General features: G+C 43.2%; 1 non-coding gene across 1 annotated transcript; it reads right to left on the reverse strand.

The window, feature by feature from the left end:
* Positions 1-10,111: 10,111 nt before the first annotated feature.
* On the reverse strand, positions 10,112-10,196 carry TRNAQ-UUG (transfer RNA glutamine (anticodon UUG)). The gene has a single exon. It is a non-coding gene; the product is annotated as a tRNA-Gln (tRNA).
* Positions 10,197-19,609: the final 9,413 nt, after the last annotated feature.

Consider the following 19,609-nt stretch of genomic DNA (forward strand, 5'->3'; position numbering starts at 1 on the left):
GTTTTATTTCGAGAACACAACTGTGGCTCAATATTAAGAAATCTATTAGTATTATCCATCATATTAATAGAACTAAAGAGAAAAATCATATGACGTGTTTATAGATGGATGAGCCATTTAACAAAATCCAACACCTTACACATGTTGAACCCACTCAATGAAATAGGAAATATCAGAGGGTATTTTCTTAGTCTCTGCCAACATTTGCATTCATTATCCAAATGAGTCCTAATGACAATCTTACAAGGTAGGTAATATTTCCATTTGCTTATAAGAAAATTACTGCTTTGAGAGAGAAAATAAATGATCTAAGGACACATGTCATTAATATGTGGGAAAGCAGGTATTTGAATTTACCATCACCTGACTCCAAATCTTATGAGGGTCTCTTACCTACATTATTCTTCCTTTTACTGGCTCTTCAGAGTTGTCCTTGATCACCATAGATCTCAGATTCTACTTCGGGTTGCCTTCTACCTTTTAGAAACTGTGAATTTTGCTTCCATCATGCAGTCCTTTATGCCTAATGTAAAATTTAACCCCTTCAGAATTAGCAAACACCAGAGTTAGCATGATGAAAATGATTATCCCTAACATTTGAGAATGTGCTATATTTTACAAGGGAATTGTGGGAGGCCAAGGCTGGGAAGAGTCACATCAGCTGGTACCCTGTTCTCAGCGTTCTACTCATTTTCTAGGCTCTTCTTTCCTCCCTCCTTCTTTCTCCCTTCCCTTCTCCACTCCTTTTGGTCATCCTGAGAGCCCCAAATTCATCTTCCTAGATGACCAAGGATAGCACGCTGCTCTCCTCCTTATGTCTCCATGCCCTCCTTATAAAGCTGACACACAAAAATTCATACTTGTTGGGGCGCCTGGGTGGCTCCGTCGATTGAGCGTCCGACTTCGGCTCAGGTCATGATCTCGCGGTCCGTGTGTTCGAGCCCCAAGTCGGGCTCTGTGCTGACAGCTCAGAGCCTGGAGTCTGCTTTGGATTCTGTGTCTCCCTCTCTCTTTGCCCCTCCCCTGCTCAGGCTCTGTCTCTCTCAAAAATAAATAAACATTTAAAAAATTTTTTTTAAAAATCATACTTGTTTTCTCCAAAAAGATCATCCTCTCTTTAGTGCCTTCTATTAAGGTTATAGATGTTATCTCCTCATTGTTACACTCATAAGATGCAAGGCCCTGAATGGGCCACAGAGGCAAATAGGACACTAGGTCTGGGAAACATACCATCAGAGATAAAACTTGTTGATAGGGATGTGCTATAGAAAACAGTTCGGCAGTTTCCCCAAAGGTTAAATGCATAATTGCCAAATGACCTAGCAATTCTATATATGCCACACAGAAACTTCCTTGTAAATGAATGTTTATAGAAACATTATCATAATAGCCCAAAGCTGGAAACAACTCAAATTCTCATCAACAGGTGAATGGTTAAAAAATTAAAAAAAAAATGTATACCCATATGGTGGAATATTACTTAGCTATAAAAAAAGAACAAAACACGGATATGTGTTACAATGTAGATGAGTCTTGAAAAAATTGCCTACAAGAAGCCAGACACAAAAGGTCACCTATTACATGGTTTCTTTGTTATGATGCATCCATAATGGGGCAAATCCAAAGACGGAAAGCAGTTGAGATGTTGGCAGGTAATGGGCAAAAGAAGAAAGAATGATCACTTAATGGGTGATGGGGTATTTTTGTGGGATGATGAAAAAAAAAAAACTTTAACGTTTATTTATTTTTGAGACAGAGAGAGACAGAGAGTGAGCAGGGAAGGGGCAGAGAGAGAGGGAGACAGAATTCGAAGCTGGCTCCAGGCTCTGAGCTGTCAGCACAGAGCCTGATGTAGGGCTTGAACTTGTGAACTGCGAGAGCCAAAGTCAGACACTTAACTGACTCATCCACCCAGCACCCTGGGATAATGAAAACTTTCTAAAACTACAGGGAGCTGCTTCTCACACAACACTGTGAATTTTCTCAATACCACTGTGTTGCACACTTTAAAATGGTCGATGGCATGGTATGAGAATTTTACCTCAATAAAAATCAATACACAAAACAAACAAACAAACAAATAGCCAGTGGTCAATAGTGTAAGTGCCATTACTTGGGGATCAGTGGGAGAAAAAAATCAAACCTTAGGGATCTCAGGCTGGATGTCCTTGAAAGGTGAGCCCGGGAGGATAGTTTGAGGCTCCCAGATCTCATTACACTTCCATTCAGCTGGTGGAATCTGGATTAGGACTCATCTCTCTGGCTGATACTGAGGAAGGCAGGTGGCTAAAGGGTTTGAAGCCCCAGTGACATTCAATCAAGCGTCCAACCAGCTATGCTGGGTCAAGAAGAAACAAATGGTGCTGTCACCTCCCCTATTCCACTGTGCAGAGTATCTTGACTATAATCAGCTGCATAGGAATATCCAAGTATAGTCTCCTTAGAAGGTCCTTCACTCTTAAAATCACAGGGACCCCTAAATGCCACCATCGAGATCTCTGGTTTTAATAGACCTGCTTGACCTGAAAGTTAGACGGAGGTTATTTATTATTATTATTATTATTAAAGTTTATGTGTTTATTTTGAGAGAGAGAGAGAGAGAGAGAGAGAGAGAGAGGCAGAGAGAGAAGGAGAGAGATAATCTCAAGTAGATGTGGGGCTCCATCCCATGAACTGTGAGATCATGACCTGAGCCAAAATCAAGAGTCTGATGCTCAACCCACCGAGCCACCCAGACGCCTCTATCATTGTTATTTTGGTCAAGATTCAGAGATAATCTTTCTTACCGTAAAATTTTCACTGAAAACGTTTATTACATTTAAATGTGTGTTTGCAGAGGAATATCAAGGTCCCCTATGTTTGTATTTTTGTACTTTTATCAGTGTTAAACTTACTCCCTTTTATCAGTTTTTTTTTAAGTTTATTTATTTTGATAGAGCACTCGCGTGCAAGTGGGTGAGAGAGAGAGAGAGAGAGAGAGAGAATCCCAGGCAGGCTCCACACTGTCAGCGCAGAGCCCAACATAGGGCTCGAATTCACCAACTGTGAGATCATGACCAGATCTGAAATCAAGAGACATTTAACCAACTGAACCACCCAGGGGCCCCTCTTTTGTCAGTTTTTAAAGCATATTCATGTCACTTGCCAGGTATTAGACACCAAGAAAGGCACTGGCCAAGGCAGGAGACAAGATGTACGTGTTTCTTCCTTTCACAGCCATTACAGTCCTGAAGGGAATTTGGAATTACGCACACAGTTCCAGGCTCTAGGAATTCTATGAAAAGGGAAACCTGACAAGCCATGGGGGCACCTGAGTGGGAGCCTACTCTAGCCTGGGGGGATGAGGAAATCTGGGGCGACTCTTCCAAGGAGGTGATGTCTTAGATACGTTACGCAGGGTAAAGTAGAGGATGATCACATGGAGAAGACCTGGAAGAATGTACAGGAAGCAGGGACACCCTTGCCGGTAAGCAGGACAAGTGTTATCATTGCCACCGAGGAAACCGAGGCTCAGAGAGATGGTGGTCTATTCACGATCACATTTGTACAGTGATACAGTTCAACAGAAACCTCAAAAAGCTTTATGACAGTCTTCCAAGCAAACAGATGATGAAATAAGACTTAATTACATTTGCACTAGATTCGCAAACATGTCCTGGCCGACTCAGCTGTTATGGTTATGATGTCAACAGCGGGACACTCGGGTCCAGCACACCATCCGGGGCTAAATCCAGTCGACGAATCTACCAAGATTTTGATCGAAATCCCTCTTACCTTCATTAGTTTCGGCTCTCTCTATCCATCGGTCATTCAGTCCATTAGTAAAAGCCAATTTAATCTTCCAAAAATGAAATATTTCTGCATTGACCCCTAGGAGGCCACAGATGCCCAGGAAATATCTTGCCCATGATCTTATATGTCAGCACATTTCCTTCCCTTTAATGGCCATCAATCCAAGGAGGGCCTCCACATTGGAAAGTTAGTTGATAGGGGAGAGAAACTAATGGTGCAGGTGCTCACCAAGAATGAGAAAGGCCCATGGTTCAAATGTTGTCCAGAATTCGTGCTCAGTGTCTTTAAAAAAAAAAAAAAAGAAAGAAACAGCAACTTGGAAGAAAGGGTGGACTCAGTGGCTGTATTTCTAGAAATTTCTTCTGACTCTAGGCATTTCTTTCCTACATATTAAGATATGTGTATTATCCTGCGTCCCATCATCTTAAAATCTTTAAAAATACCAATATATGATGAAGAATGACCTCACAGGTTAAATGACAAATGATAACATTTGTCCTCCAAGGTTCTGTGTGTGAACAAAGATCTTCAATGCCTTCTTCCCCAAAGAGAGAAATATAGAGTTTTAGAAATCAAACAGCTCAAAGTTTCAGTGAATATTTTGGGGAGGAATACTAAGTGAATAAATCATAGGGAGTAGATGTTAGAAACAGGGATACCTGGATTTCATCTCCAGATCTGCCCCTCAGAAACTGCGTGCTCCTGTGAAAAGCTCAGCTCTGCCAGAGAAAGAGAAGAGAACAGGAAGATTGGCAAGAAAGCTGTCCTTTGGGAATTAGAACTTCTTTCAGTGTAGACAGAGATACGGGAGTAACATGGAGACTGGCTGGGGATTAGTCTTGAGAGGGAGGCTGGGGTCAGACTGAGAAATATTGAATGTCTTAGGAAGGAATTTGCCCTTGGTCTGGTATAAAATGTGTTTTCATTTAAGATTTTCTAGTGAAGGAGTAGCATGATCAAAGCAGCATTTGGCAAAAGGAATGGAAAAGGACACTTACGAAGTCAAGGACAGACTTTTTTTTTGACCTGAGAGATCGTTTCGAGGCTCCCGCCCTGGAGAGGGCTCAACCGAGGGCGGACAGTATAAGAGACAGCGCCCATATACTTGGGAGTGAGTGTCCATGGAATGTGGAGGGATTGCCTGGGCAAGAGCCCAGATGCTAGTGAGATGCCACTTTGGACGGGGCCGTCTAGATTTTCAGGAGCTTTTTAGGGATGAAGTAGAATCTTAAGACCACAGTCTTGGCATCAGACTCATCTTTCTTTGAGTCCTGGATCCGCCATTTAATAAATTTGTGAAGTTAGCTGTGTCTCCCCCTGAGAGTCTCAGTTTTTTCATCTGTAAAACAGGAATGACAAGACTAGTAACTTCATAGGATTACAGTCAAGATTCAGTGAGAAAACGCATAAAATGACATCTTGAAGTCATCAGCATGTAGGAAAATGACCAACAAACATTATATATAATCATTAATCACATATTATGGAATACATGGAGGATAGAAAGCAAAATGGATTTGAAGGTGACATTTTCCAGAAGCCAAATTTGTTTAGGCAAAACCAGATAAAATCTATCTATCTATCTGCAACTAAAGCAGTGTTTCAGTGGCTCCCGTGGGATGACAAAACCAAGGGTCTGAACATCACAAGGTGTTTCCATCTTTGTTTCTGCTTTCTCTTGGTGCAGGTTTTGTCCTCTTGAAAGGCTTTGTCTTCATCACGAGAAGCAGAATCAGAAGTGTTTATAACCAAGCATCTCAGCTTTGTCAACAGAGATGGACTGGCTCCCTGAAGCACCATTTAAGATCCTCTAGGGGAAAAAAAAATTCTGATTGACCTCATTTGGCCAGGTCACTATTAGGACAATCAGCTATAGCCAGGGTGGGGGGAAGGGGGATCAAACCCTTATTCTTAGTACATGGTTGAAGTGGGCAAGGAGCATTACCAAAAATAGTCTAGTTGGAGACGTATTGATTTTGCCGAACTGGCTTTACAAATTCGTATAAGGTCTTTTGAGCCATGGTGGGCACACTTTCTTTGTCTACCCTTTCTTTGCTGGCATAGGAACTGGGAAAGGTGCGTACCCCTTCCCCCACCCCTCCCTCTTCCCTTCTCTCCATGCTCCCATAGGAGTCTCTGTTGACCAGATACCATCCCAGACACTTGGCTATCGGGGGGCTATGTGGCTGGGTTAGGGTTCAGGCTGTCTTTGCCTGGGCCAGTCTCCCTCTACCACTTGAGATTCTGGGCAGAGCTGTGGATGAACACATTTCAAATGCTATCAATATTTTATGAATTTCCATCCACTTACTTTAATGGGGAACTGTAAAAGCATTTAACCATATTACACCCCATCTCTCAGGCACTGCATTATTCCAACAGAGCTGTTTTATTGGAGTCAACCACCAGGGCAGTGGGGATGGCTTTGCCCCCCCCTCCCCCCCATCACCATGTGTGTAAGTCTGTTTGTCTGTCTACCAACGTATCTCCAGTCTATGTATATTTATCAAATAAACTCAACCCATAGCAAAGGGAACATCACCTTGGTAATAACGCATGTGCACATATACACACATGTGTGCACACATTTATATGCACACAGTGAAGTGCGCCAAGAAAGGTTTCATCTTCTGGCCCTGCTTGACTGGACTTGGGCTTTCAAAGGACATTTGGTTTTATGGACTCCCCTGGGTTCTTTCCTGGAGCATTTACTCCTTTGTCTTCTGGGAAAAAAATATCTCAGGGAAGCATCTTACCTGAAGTTTAAATGTCTGAAATTAGTGGTTAAGCATCCAGGCATGAGAGCCAGATGGACGTTGGTTCACAGCTCAACCCCACCACTTGCCTTTATGATCTTGGGCAAACCACGTGACCTCACGGGCGCCCTCTCTGTAAAAGGGGGATTTCAGCAGCTCCCTTTCAAGGTGCTGAGGGCTAGGTGAGGAAGCGTGGGAAATCGCTCAGGGCAGAGGCTGCATGGTAAGAGGTAGATTTAGAACTTCTAGGCTACAGCATGCATTTGTTTCTGGACACAGCTTCTCTCTGTCCCATCTGCTTGAGCACTGCTTCCCTTCCATCACTGTTTATCTACCCCCTCCCCCGCCCACTTCACACCCCAGCTGGGTCAGGACTTCACCCCATTTCATCTGTCCTGAGAAGCCTTCCTCGGTCCTCCCAGACTGGGTTAGGAACCTTTCTCCCAGCTTCCCATCACCACCCGCTCTCTTTCCATAACGCGGTATTTAGCTCCCTCAGTGATAATTGTTTGTTCCCTCTGGGAGACAAGCTTCTTGTGGTCAGAGTTCAAGCATTATTTCTTAGCACACCTAACGAAGCCCTTGGGGTCTGAGCTCTGCCAACCTCATCTCTTGAAAAGCTTCTAACTGGCCCCTCTTCTCTGTCCGTTGAGTCTAGCCGCCATTTTGTTCAGCACTCACTCTGTGCCAGACCGGGTTTTAACCACGGTAGGTGCAATCGTTAATTTAATCCTACATCGGCCTTATGAGCTAGAAGCCACTGTGATCCTTATTGTGCCAATGAGAACACTGAGGCTAGGATATGATAGGAAAACCATACAAGGTCACCAGCTAGTAAGGAATAGAGCCAAGGTTCGAGCTCTGGTGGTCTCATTCTGGAAACTGCACCCACCACCAGGCTTATTTATATACCCTTCACTCATTTAGTTATACTCTGTTCTAGCCATCACTCCAACAAAACTGACCTCCACACAGTTCCTCTTACCCATGCCATGTTCAATCTCAACTCATTGCCTTTGCACATGCTACCCTTTCTCCCTGAGATGCCCTCCTGCCTCCTGGATTATCTTCCACTTGTCCCTCAGGAGCCAGAACACCTCCCTCAATGCCCTGTCTGTGTTTGCACCCAATATGATACTTACAGTGTATCATTCTGTTTACTTGACTCTTTGGCCATTGGTCATTGGCTTCCTGGAGTAGGGGCTAGGCCTTTTTTCACGTTCCTGGTGCCTAATGCAGTTCCTAGCCCCTAGTGGAAAATTAGCATCTATTTGTTGAAGGCATTCTTCTGACATTCTTGGAAGGACTTTCTCAATATTGTCATCTCTTTTAATCCTGGCATCCACATAAATTGTATATGTAAATCTCTACCTTTGATAACATGGCGATCTCAATGCATAGTTAACTGAGATGGCAGATCAAATGAAATAAATTCTAGATAAATGTACAAGTAATGTGTGTCTGTCTGAATTGATTAGGGACCAGACAAATGAGTCCTTAGGGCTCTAAAACTAGCTAGCGTCTACAGTGTTTGGGGTAAGGACTTGGTGTCTCACCACTAATTTCTCTGTTATTCTTTGAGGAGGAAACCGTTCACAAGGAAAATGGAAAATGAGAAAACAAAGTACAAGCTTTATGCCTAAACATCTGGGCCCATGTATCTCTATCCAAATGCCGAGCATCTTTGAGAAGAGACGCTCACATGCAAGGTTTATGGCAAGAAGTTTAAATATTTCCTACATCATCACTAGGGTCTGCAGAACAGGCTTTGAGTCCACTCATTCAAAAAGGCTCTTGGACAAGGAGGGTTGCCTGCTAATTCATCCAGAAGAATAGGGATCCATAGTGAAGAGGGGGCATGACCTCAAACTTGCTGCATTTTTTTTTTTCATTTTCTGAAGGGTCTGTTTTATCCCTTCTTGCTAAAGTATTGGACACTCTTACTTCTAATATCAGACTTAAAATGCCTAAGAGTGGAAAGCGTGGGAGCGCTGGGTGTGAGATAAAGTTCACACCAAGACGGACAATGTCAAGCATCAAATGTCACTGCTAGAAAAATCAAACTAAGACTTTAAGTAGCAGGTCAGAAGACACGTAGACTTGGAATAAAATGGTAGCCGATGAGTAATGGAAAGAGGAAGATTGTAGATGTTTGCTACAATGAGGGGTAGAACTTGCTTTGTCAACTTCCTGGGCAGGCTGTCAGGGTCACTGAGAAGTATAGAGCTCACAAGGGAACACCAGGAGAGTCATGATCTTCTGAGTTAATGGTCAAGGAGGATCTTGGCTGGAGCTAATCTGCTTCTCATTGGCTCCTGTTCTCATCTGTCTCGGCGAGTCTGGGGGCAGTGACTGGTGGGATCGCCCTGCTGCCTTCCCTTCCCCCTGCTGTCTGAGCTCCTCCCTCCTTAGCACAAGAGCAAAGATCATTTCTGACAAAGAAATGAAATCAGCTGCCAAGCGCCATCACATGCCAGTGTTCCTCCCCTCCCCTCTTCCAGCAAAACCTTCCTCCTGAGCAGACAGAAAACATTTCAGCCTCGTGACAGCCCCCTGTCACTCCGATGCCGCGTGTCTCACTTCTGACACGATAACCGAGTGCATGAGACAGACAGCGTTTGTGTGATGCAGGCAGCTTTGTAGTGGAATCACAAGGCTGGGATGAGGGAGGCAGGTCAGGGCTCGGGCATTTGTGAAGCTGGGTCTTTTCCTTTTCTGTACATCTCCTGCCCGACAGGGTGATGCAGCAGCAAGACTTTTATTTCATGCAGAATCCCAGTCCATGGTTCAAGGAACCCCAACTATAAAACTCTACCTCGATCTGATGGTTTCAGTAAAAACTAGTTCAACTCAACTGAACACACACTTTTACTGAGATCCTGTTTTGTGCCACACAAAGAGGTTAGATGCCAAGGACCACAATGAAGAAGAAGAAGAAGAAGAAGAAGAAGAAGAAGAAGAAGAAGGTAGAGGAGGAGATGAAGAAGAAGGGAGGGGGAGGGTAAGGGAGAGGAGGAGGAGAGAAGAGGAAGCAGAAAATTATAATGGTGGCTCCTGTTGAGGACACGCTATGGGCCACATTCTGTGGTTATTGTTATAGACAAATTTACATTTAATCAACCCAGTAACATTATGAGTAAGGTATTAATATCCCTGTTTTGCGAATGAAGAAAGTCAAGCTCAGAGAGGGGAAGCAACTTACTAAGCTCGCACCAGCAGTACTCACTGGAGCTCTGATGTAGGTGTCTTTGGTTCCAAAGCTTCTAATGTTCACCTTTATGTTATATTGTCACCAATAAGTCCTATGTAGTCAGCTACAAAGGATATATAGGCAAAGTGTTATTGCAACCGAAAGGAGGAAGCATGCCATATGGCATTTATAGGTTTTAGAGTAAGACAGACCTGGATTTGAACTCTTTCCCCATTTCTTTTTTTCAATCTTTTTAAATGTTTATTTATTTTTGAGAGACACAAAGAGACAGAGCGTGAGCAGGGGAGGGGCAGAGAGAGAGAGGGAGACACAGAATCTGAAACAGGCTCCAGGCTCTGAGCGGTCAGCACAGAGCCCGACGTGGGGCTCGAACCCACGAACTGCGAGATCATGACCTGAGCCAAAGTCAGACGCTTAACCAACTGAGCCACCCAGGCGCCCCTCTTTCTCCATTTCTTAATAGCTTGTGACACTATTACCCTGTCTAGACCTCAGTGTCCTCATCTGTAACATGTAATAATAGCATCTATGTTATAGAATTATGGTGAGGGTTGAATAAGGGAACATATGTAAAGTGTACATAGTTAACAAGTACTGAATCATCCTTTGTACAAAGCCTTTGGATGCAACCCCATTTGATCCAGAAAACAACCTTGGGCACGATACTACTAATGTTACTATTATTATGCTCTCTTTACAAGTGTTAAAAATGAGGCTTAAGTAGTTTGTCTCATCAACGAATAGTGACGTGGGTCAGTAAGTCTGACCTCAAAAACTACTTGCAGGTGGACAAGTGGGCTCCATTGGCAGACGGGGCAGCTTCAGATCCACCTGAACATTCTAGAGAACTGCAGAATATATACTTTCACCACGCCAGGCTGCCTTCTTTGGCAGGAGGGCCTATTAGGGGACCTACTTCATCCTGTTGATCCTGCAAGAACATTTTGTTAGACATAGGACAATCCTTGGAAATTGTCTGATATTCTCTTTTGGAAGATGTATGCACATCAATTGCATATACTGTATGTTGGAAGAAAACAGAGTTGTTTGTTTGTTTGTTTGTTTTTATATGGATCTTTCCTTAGCTCATGCCTTAGAATAGAGCAGGTTCAATTACCAAAGATGTTTTTCTAACAAAGGTAGATTAATACCAATTAACAGGTCAGGATAGGAGTTGGGACTTTAGCCTGCTCCCAGAATCAGTTGTGATTTCATGTCACCTGACACGTGCATAATTACACACACCAGGAAGCATCCTCCAGCGTGTGCATCACAATAAATGTGTGCTTAATCACAGCCACTCTGCATATATGCTGAATTACACGTTCTGCTACCTGCAGGATTAATTACATGTCGTGTTACATGCACACAATCAGAAGAGGTGACATCTGATGACATTAAAAGACCTCAGGGAACATAAAGGAACAATTTTTAAACAGGTGCATAACGTGTGTGCTTTTTCTTCTCCACAGAAGGCATCAGACATTAATTTCTACTCAATCAATCAAGAAGTACTTATTGAGCACGTTCTGTCAATTTTACTTTTCTAGTGTCTCCCGCATGTAGACTTCCCTCTTCCATTTTCATGATCCCTAGTGCCATCACCTCTCACCTGACAGTCCAAGGTGATGGGAAGGACACGGCAGCAGAACGTCTCTCTCTAACCCTCAGCTAACTCCTGGTCCCCGGTTCAAGTTACCAGTCTTTCTTACCTGCATCGCTGCAGAGATCCCTGACGGGTCCCCTGCTTTCTCCTGAGTCTTAAACCCTCCATCATCAACTAGGGACTCAAAACTCCATTCTGGTCATCTGGGTCCTGACCTTGAGACCCTTCAATGACTTGGAACTTACCTAAAACAAAGCTGGACATTCTGAACGTGAACTGCAAAACCCTGTTTGTCTTTGCCCTTGCCCACTCCTCCAACCTCTTGGTGCCTTGACCTCTCTCCCTAACGCAGGAGACCCTAAAGCAGTCACACTGCTTTCCCTCCCTCCTCCCAGCTGACCATCATTCCACCTACCTCAGCATCATTCACGGGATGCCTGGGTGGCTCGGTAAGCATCTGACTCTTGATTTCAGCTCCGGTCACGATCTCGTGGTCCGTGAGATCGAGCCCTGCCATCAGGCTCTGCGCTCACAGCACAAAGCCTGGTTGGGACCCTCTCTCTTCCTCTCTCTCTGCCCCTCCCCTGCTCACCATCTCCCTCTCTTCTCTCTCAGAATAAATAAATAAAGTAAAATAAAAAGATATCATTCACACACACTGACTCTTCTGCTCCAAAGTTCTCCTCCCTCTCCATGTATCTAATTAAATCCTACCTAACCCTCAGATTCCAGGTCAAGTGTACCCTTCCCAGAATGCTTTCAAGAGTGCATGAGTTAGTTCCCACTACTAACCTGTGTACTTTTCCTTCATAAGAAATGACTTACGGGCCCCTGGGTGGCCCAGTTGGTTGAGCGTCCAACTCTTGGTTTTGGCTCAGGTCATGATGTTGCGGTTTGTGGGATCGAGCCCTGCATCAGGTTCTGTGCTGACAGCGTGGAGCCTGCTTGGGATTCTCTCTCTTCCTCTCTCTCCGCCCCTCCCCGGCTTGTGCATGCTCTCTGTCTCTCTTTCTCTCAAAATAAATGAATAAACTTAAAAAAAAGAAACGATCACAATAATTCCAATTCACCTGTGCAATATTCTCATTAATGCCTGCTTCAGTCATTGTAAGTTCCCCAACGACCGTGATTGGGTGCAGTTTATCTTTCATCATGTTCTCCTAGTATTGTACCTTGGTACACCGTAAACTTCTAGTAAAGTTATCTAGTAAAGTTTGAAGTATGGGCCATGCAATATGTGGAACATACTTCTGCTAAAACTTATTTGTGCTTCACTGCAATTCAAATTAAACTGGATGTTGTGCATATGACCTGGCAACCCTACTTCCTAATATGTGACGATCGAGTGAAGGAATCAATTAGTAATTGAGTGACGATTTGGAAGACCAGGCCCAGCTCTGGATTCTGGTTTATCCTCACAGGTCACTTCAATTTTCCTCACATACATACGCAACGAGAGTTCATCATTTATAACTCACACTCCTACAATATAGGCATGAAATGATGAGAAACTATGGGCAAAGCCAAATAATGATTCTTCCCTGCTACAATCCCTTTCAGGACGATTCTTTGTTTCTAAAATTAACTGACTGGTGTAGGCATTCTAGTCTCCTCCAAATTCTAGCTCTCCCTCAAGCCCCTACCCCCAGATGTAAGCTACTCCGTTTTTGCAAACTATGCTAGGTCTTTTGTCGTCTGAAACAGTCACATTTTAGATCTCCCAGGCAGGGCCGGGACTGATATTTAATATTAATGCTTAAGAAAATAGAGATCAATGCAAGGAATCCATGATGAGCAAAATATCAAAAGTTGAAATAAAAACGACATCAGTAGGGCTGGGTTTTTTTCTTTTGCCTCGGGCTCCAATACGGCTTGGCACAGCGCTTTTTGGTTAAACTTTTGATATTTTGCTCAGCGTGGATTTCCTTGCATTAATTCTGTCTTCTTAAAAAAATATCCTGAATTGAATACCTCAAAAAAAAATATTGAAAAACCATATTGAATGCATTGCTTATCTTGATTGCTAAGTATTTTGCCCCTTTTCTCCACCTAGCACCCCAGTTGAGTGCCTCACGTGCCTCCCTCGGGTCCCGGCTCTTGTAAGTGGAGCCAGCTTTGGAAGGAAACTTGCAGTGGAAAGGGTGTCAGGTGCAGGGGTAGGCGGGGCCGAAGTGCCATGCTGCATTTATCCCCGGGGGGCCGAGAAGAGTAGAAAAGTTCTGAGCAACAGAGAGACAGATTCTAATTTGGGTTTTTGGAGGAGTGTTCTGGCTGCTGGTCCGGTCTAGAGAACGGGTTGGAGGGATCGTGAGCGAGGCGCGGAGACCAGTGAGGAAGGCAGTGCTGGGAGCAGCGTGCAAGACCCGGGGGAGGGAAGAAGCAGAGAGACTAGATGCAGTCAGCACCCCGCACGATGACAATGGACTCACTACATTTGCTTGGAAGGAGCACCCTCTCCGTTACCTTTACTTCTGGACGATTCTCTGCTGTCTATTCTCTGTTCAGCCTAGCACGTCTTCTTGGAAAGGAGCAGGCAGGGAGGGAGCGCAGAGGGTGGGCTTGTTAGCTCCAGCGAGTAGGATTCTGACTACACGGATGCTCCCTGATTTATTTGCAGACCTTCTGGGCATTTCCCCAGCCCTTACATAAATTAGTTCCCCAGAGATCCATACATTGAATATCATACTCCTTGTTCCCTGCATATATGTTCCCAGAGCTGGGCCAACAAATTCACTTTCCAAAATGGCCTGGAAAGGGACTGTGTTATTGACACTCTCTCCCATGGTATTTGTATTTCAAAAAGCAACATGCTCAGGAATCCATCATTCCAATTAAAGCTCATCTAGGTGTCCAATGAAAAGAAGATATCAATATAGCAGAGTCCCCAACCCAGGAGGATTCAAATTTCATTTTCAGCGTGAGACCACCATGAACGTGCTGTGTGGCCTTGAATCCACCGTATGGCTTTCTGTGTTCCAGCCTCGCCTTTGGGAGGAAGCTTGCAGGAGACAGATGAGCCTGAACTGTAGGATTTAAATCTTGATGCTGCTACTCACTCGTCATGTGCCCTTGGTCAAGTTATTTAGCTTTTTTTGAAACACACCTGCCTTCCCTTCCTGTCAAAGAGGGAGAACGATGCCCTTCCTCGAAAGGTTGTGATAAAGATGAAAGATGTCAACACCCGACAAGCGCTTAAAACTTCGCGGCGTTCAATAAATGCAAGCCATCCCCTCCCCGCAATGGTTAATTGAGGCTGGTAATAGAAAAAAATGTGCCAAAAAAGAGTGGAATGCCATTTTTTTCAGTTGGCGAAAACTCAATCCATTTACATGCCAAGATCTGCTGATACAATGAATAATTTTGGAGTAATTTTACAGTTGTGTATACAGAATGCCAAAATTCAATATGAGGGTGGGTTTTGATGAGACGGAGTCATTCAAGCTAATTGTAGTGCCATATAGGGAAATGCTGCTTGTGTTTGTGTCTTAGCAATATTTTTCAATTGTGCACTTAAAAAATAATAATTTCCCATCAATGTTCTCTTGACGATTTCCGAGACGGGAAAAATGAACCACAAGTAGACTAGCTCCATACCATTGTGTACTATGGTCCGGAATTCCAATCGCGAAAACAGGCAGAGATTTTAAGGCTTTGTTATTTTTTGGATATTCAACTTAGTTATTCCTTTAATGTGTTTTTAAGTTGGGTCTCAAGTCACGCTAAGTGTAGTCTCACACCACAGTGCCGAACAACATTTAAAGTTTGAGACATTTTTTTTTTTCTCCATCTGTAAAATGGAAGCCGCATCTGCTTCCTGCGTGTGGTATTAAATGAAATCAGAAAATGTATGAAAAGAGCTCACTCAGCTTAGTGTCTGATACAGAGCAAGGATTCCTTGATTGGGGTTGTGAGTATCATCATTATTGTTTTTTATTTATTTTTTTTTTTAATTTTTTTTTCAATGTTTATTTATTTTTGGGACAGAGAGAGACAGAGCATGAACGGGGGAGGGGCAGAGAGAGAGGGAGACACAGAATCGGAAACAGGCTCCAGGCTCTGAGCCATCAGCCCAGAGCCTGACGGGGGCTCGAACTCACGGACCGCGAGATCGTGACCTGGCTGAAGTCGGACGCTTAACCGACTGCGCCACCCAGGCGCCCCAGTCATTATTGTTTTTTATAAATAGGTCCTGAACTTTATTTATTTAAAAAAAATTTCCCCAATGTTTATTTATTTATTTTGAGAGAGAGAGACAGAGCGCGAGCAAGGGAGGAGCAGAGAGAGAGAGAGAGAGAGAGAGAGAGAGAGAGGGAGACATTGAATCTGAAGGAGGTTCCAGGTTCTGAGCTGTCAGCACAGAGCCCGATGCGGGGCTCAAACTCTCAAACCGAGATAATCATGACCTGAGCCAAAGTCGGACACTTGACCAACTGAGCCACCCAGGCTCCCCTGAACTTTATTTTCTAAAAAAATGTTCATCCATTTATATTTGAGAGAGAGAGCACAAGCAGGGTAGGGGCAGAGAGAGAGAGAGAGAGAGAGAATCTGAAACAGACTCCAGGCTCTGAGCTGTCAGTGCAGAGGCCGACTCAAAGCTCTAATTCATGAACTGTTGAGATCACAACGTGAGCCAAAGTTGGATGCTTAACCAATGGAGCCATCCAGGCGCCCCTTGTATATCATCATTATAATGGTGATGAATAGGTAAAATGTGTTCTTTATTTTTTTCAATTTTTTTCCAATTTTATTGAAACATTTCTCCCAACCATGTAAGTGAGCCTCAGTGTTAACACTGTGGCCCTGTAATGTGACTGCTGCTTAATTATTATCTTGTATTATGCTATGGAATAATTACTTTAACTTTTATTTATAGATAAGACAAAGGAATAAAATATTTTTTATCTTATTAGAAATGAACTTTTCCGGGGCGCCTGGGTGGCTCAGTCGGTTAAGCGGCCGACTTCGGCTCAGGTCGTTATCTCACAGTCCGTGAGATCGAGCCCCGCATCGGGCTCTGTGCTGACAGCTCAGAGCCTGGAGCCTGTTTCAGATTCTGTGCCTCCTTCTCTCTCTGACCCTCCCCTGTTCATGCTCCGTCTGTCTCTGCCTCAAAAATAAATAAACATTAAAAAAATTAAAAAAAAAAAAAGAAATGAACTTTTCCATAACAAAATGAGGTTCATAAGATTCCCACAACCTGGATTCTCATAAAAAGTTCATCAATTTATCCAAAGTCACCAAGCAAGATCTTTGATTCGGAACACTTTCCACTATCCTAATTTTTTTGAACTTAACGTTCTCTCTGTGGATTTTCTTCCAGAATATTGAAATTTGAGTTTGACTTTATATCCTCTGGAACATGGCTTAGATACTCCCTTTCTTTCCCACCCCCTTTGTTCTGCCATTAGTTGGCATGTTCTCAGTGAATGCAAATTCATTTTTACATCAGCAAAAGCAAAATTGAATAAGGAAGGCCATCTGATATGTAGTAAATCAAACAAAACCACAATGAATTTCAAAGCCAAGTATAAATTTAAGACACAGCAGGATGCGTAGGAAAGAGCACTGAGCTCAAATCAGGTGAGCTGGAGTCCATGTTAGACTGTGCCACTGACTCATGCCACAGCATGACCTTGGGAGAGTCATTTTTCTTCTGCAAGTTTCTGTTTGTATTTTGGTAAAATTAAGCGTAGTGCTAGATAATCACGAATTATCCATTGATTTCTCTTAAACGTTCTATAACCCCCCATTAATGAATCTAAAAAATTAAGCCTGGACCCCATCAAGTGTTAGAAAATAATGTGAGTTTTCCCGAGATTAAGAAGTATCCTGATTTTCTCCTATTATGGGTGTATTAGATTGAAGAGTAATCAGTGTAACACATCTTGATTTGACACGTTGACATCGAGGAACTTGATCATATGTTTCTGGACAAATTAGAAAAACGTGGACCAGATGGGTGGCAAATAAACCTGAGAGAGGGCTGGAATCTCCAGAGGAGTCATATCAGCATACATGTTTCGAAATGTCATCCTCAGACATTGAAATTGAGATGGTCCTGGGTCATATTTGGTGATCACAATGATCTCCAGTTGATTCTGAAGATCATCTTGGCTTGGAATCCACTGGACTCAGTTACAACCAGGTAGATTAGTTAGTTGAGTTACCTGGGTAATTTACCAAGGCAAGTCACAGGTTTCGATCTCTGACTTGATGCTTGTCAACTTGTGTAGGCATGATTTGGAGAAGATACAGGGGAGATATTGATCAGATGTATAAATGTTGCAGTATGTTGGAATCTCAAAATTATGCCGATGGATGGACTAATGAGTAGAAACAAGCAGAATAAAATGTAAGGGATGCACAAACTCCTGTACTTTATTTACAAGATTTAAATTAAATTTTTACTTGTGAATTAAATATTTACAAGCTTAAAATCAAATGTGTAGTATCAGACGGCGTGTACCTGACCTGTGAGCATCTCACGTGGAACAGATATTCAGGTATGAGAAGACTAGAGAGGCATCTTTCTCCGAATAAAATTCTTTTCGTGGGCAAACATTTTGTACATGGTAATCCTATTTTTAATTATTTGAGGAACCTGCACCATTTTCCTTGGTGGCTGCCCCGTTTTGCATTTCCACCAATAGTGTGTGAGTTCCCTTTCCTCTGCATCCTTACAAACACTTGTCGTCTGTTACTTCTTTGATAAGAGCATCCTGACAGGTGTGAAGTGATATCTCATTTTAATGTTGACTTGCATTTCCTTGATTATTACCTACCATATGATCCAACAGTCCCAGTTCGGGGGTCTTTATCCAACGTAACTGAAATCAGGATCTTGAAGTGGTATTCGCGACGTGTTCATTACAGCATTATTCACAGTAGCCTAGGCATAGAGACGATCTAAATGTCCATCGGCAGATGAAAGGGTGCAGAAAGTGTGGTATATGCATACAATGGAATAATATTCTGCAATATTAAAAAGAAGAAACTTCTGCCACATACAACAAGATGAGTGAACCGTGAGGACGTTACGCTGAGTGAAATAAGCCAGTCATAGGAAGGCAAATTTTCCGTGCTTCCACTTATCTGCGGGATCTGAAACCGTCAAAATCATAGCATCAAAGAGTGGAATGGTGGCCATCAGGGACTGGCGGGAAGCGAAAAGGAGGAGTTGCTAATTAACATGCATAAGAGTTTAGTTAAGGAAGATGAATAGGTTCTCGATGACTACTGTGCAACATTGTACTTGTAATCAAAGTACTATACCATACACTTAAAAATTTATTAAGAGGGTCGCTCGTGTTAAGTGTCGTAACAACAATAAAATAAAGAAAAACGCTTGTGTAACGTATAAAACAGTCTAAATGTTGTAAAATGACAATAACGGATCTCAGAGGCAGAAGAGAGTGGTTGTTAAAAGGCAGAAAGTCCCGGATATAAATCCTGACTTTAACTATAGACAGTCATGTGGCCTTGGGAAAATTATTGAACTATAGCATGACTTGGCTCTTCCATCTATAATACGGCAATAATACCTTCCTAACCAGGACCGTATTAAGGATTAACGCACGTAGCATATTGCCTGGCATATCGCGGCACTCAGTAAATGGTATATCTATTATTTCAGGTATCATTAGATGATGCCCGGGATGAAGGAGGAACGAGGTCGGCTGTGCTCTGTTAATTGTCGACGGACACCTGAAGAATCATATCCAGTTTGGGGTACCCTAATTTAGGAGATTTATAGGAATGTGTTCGAAGGCACGAGGTGGCACAGTTACCAGGACTGTGAGTGCCCGGTAAGTACAATCGAATGCATTTTGCAGGTGTTGAGAGAGTTTTTTTTCGTGAGAAGTGAAACCAGAAGACAATAGCAAGCTAACCCAAAGTGCAAGTATAAGAAAGCTATTTTGGTTTTTAGCTCCACAAGACAAGCTTCACTTCGATGGAACATAAGACTCGGACACTTTCTATGATTAGAAGATTATGCATTTCCTGGAGTGGGAGGCAGTCCCTTTACCCTTCGTTGCGTTCAAGCCCCATGGTCAGGGTCTTTGTGGAGGGGACTCCTTCCTAAGGTCAGAGGTCACGTAGGGGAACTAAGACCTCTAAACCCCTCTGGAATGTTAGCATTGCTAGGTGAGAGTGATGGCAGCATTCCCAGTGTCCCCCTGAGAACCCCGATATGCCAGGTGAGTGTACCTAGAGAAGGGTGGGGTTGCCAATGACTTCCAGCTC

The sequence above is a fragment of the Prionailurus viverrinus genome, chromosome D4, assembly GCF_022837055.1.
Source record: "Prionailurus viverrinus isolate Anna chromosome D4, UM_Priviv_1.0, whole genome shotgun sequence".
NCBI lineage: Eukaryota > Metazoa > Chordata > Mammalia > Carnivora > Felidae > Prionailurus > Prionailurus viverrinus.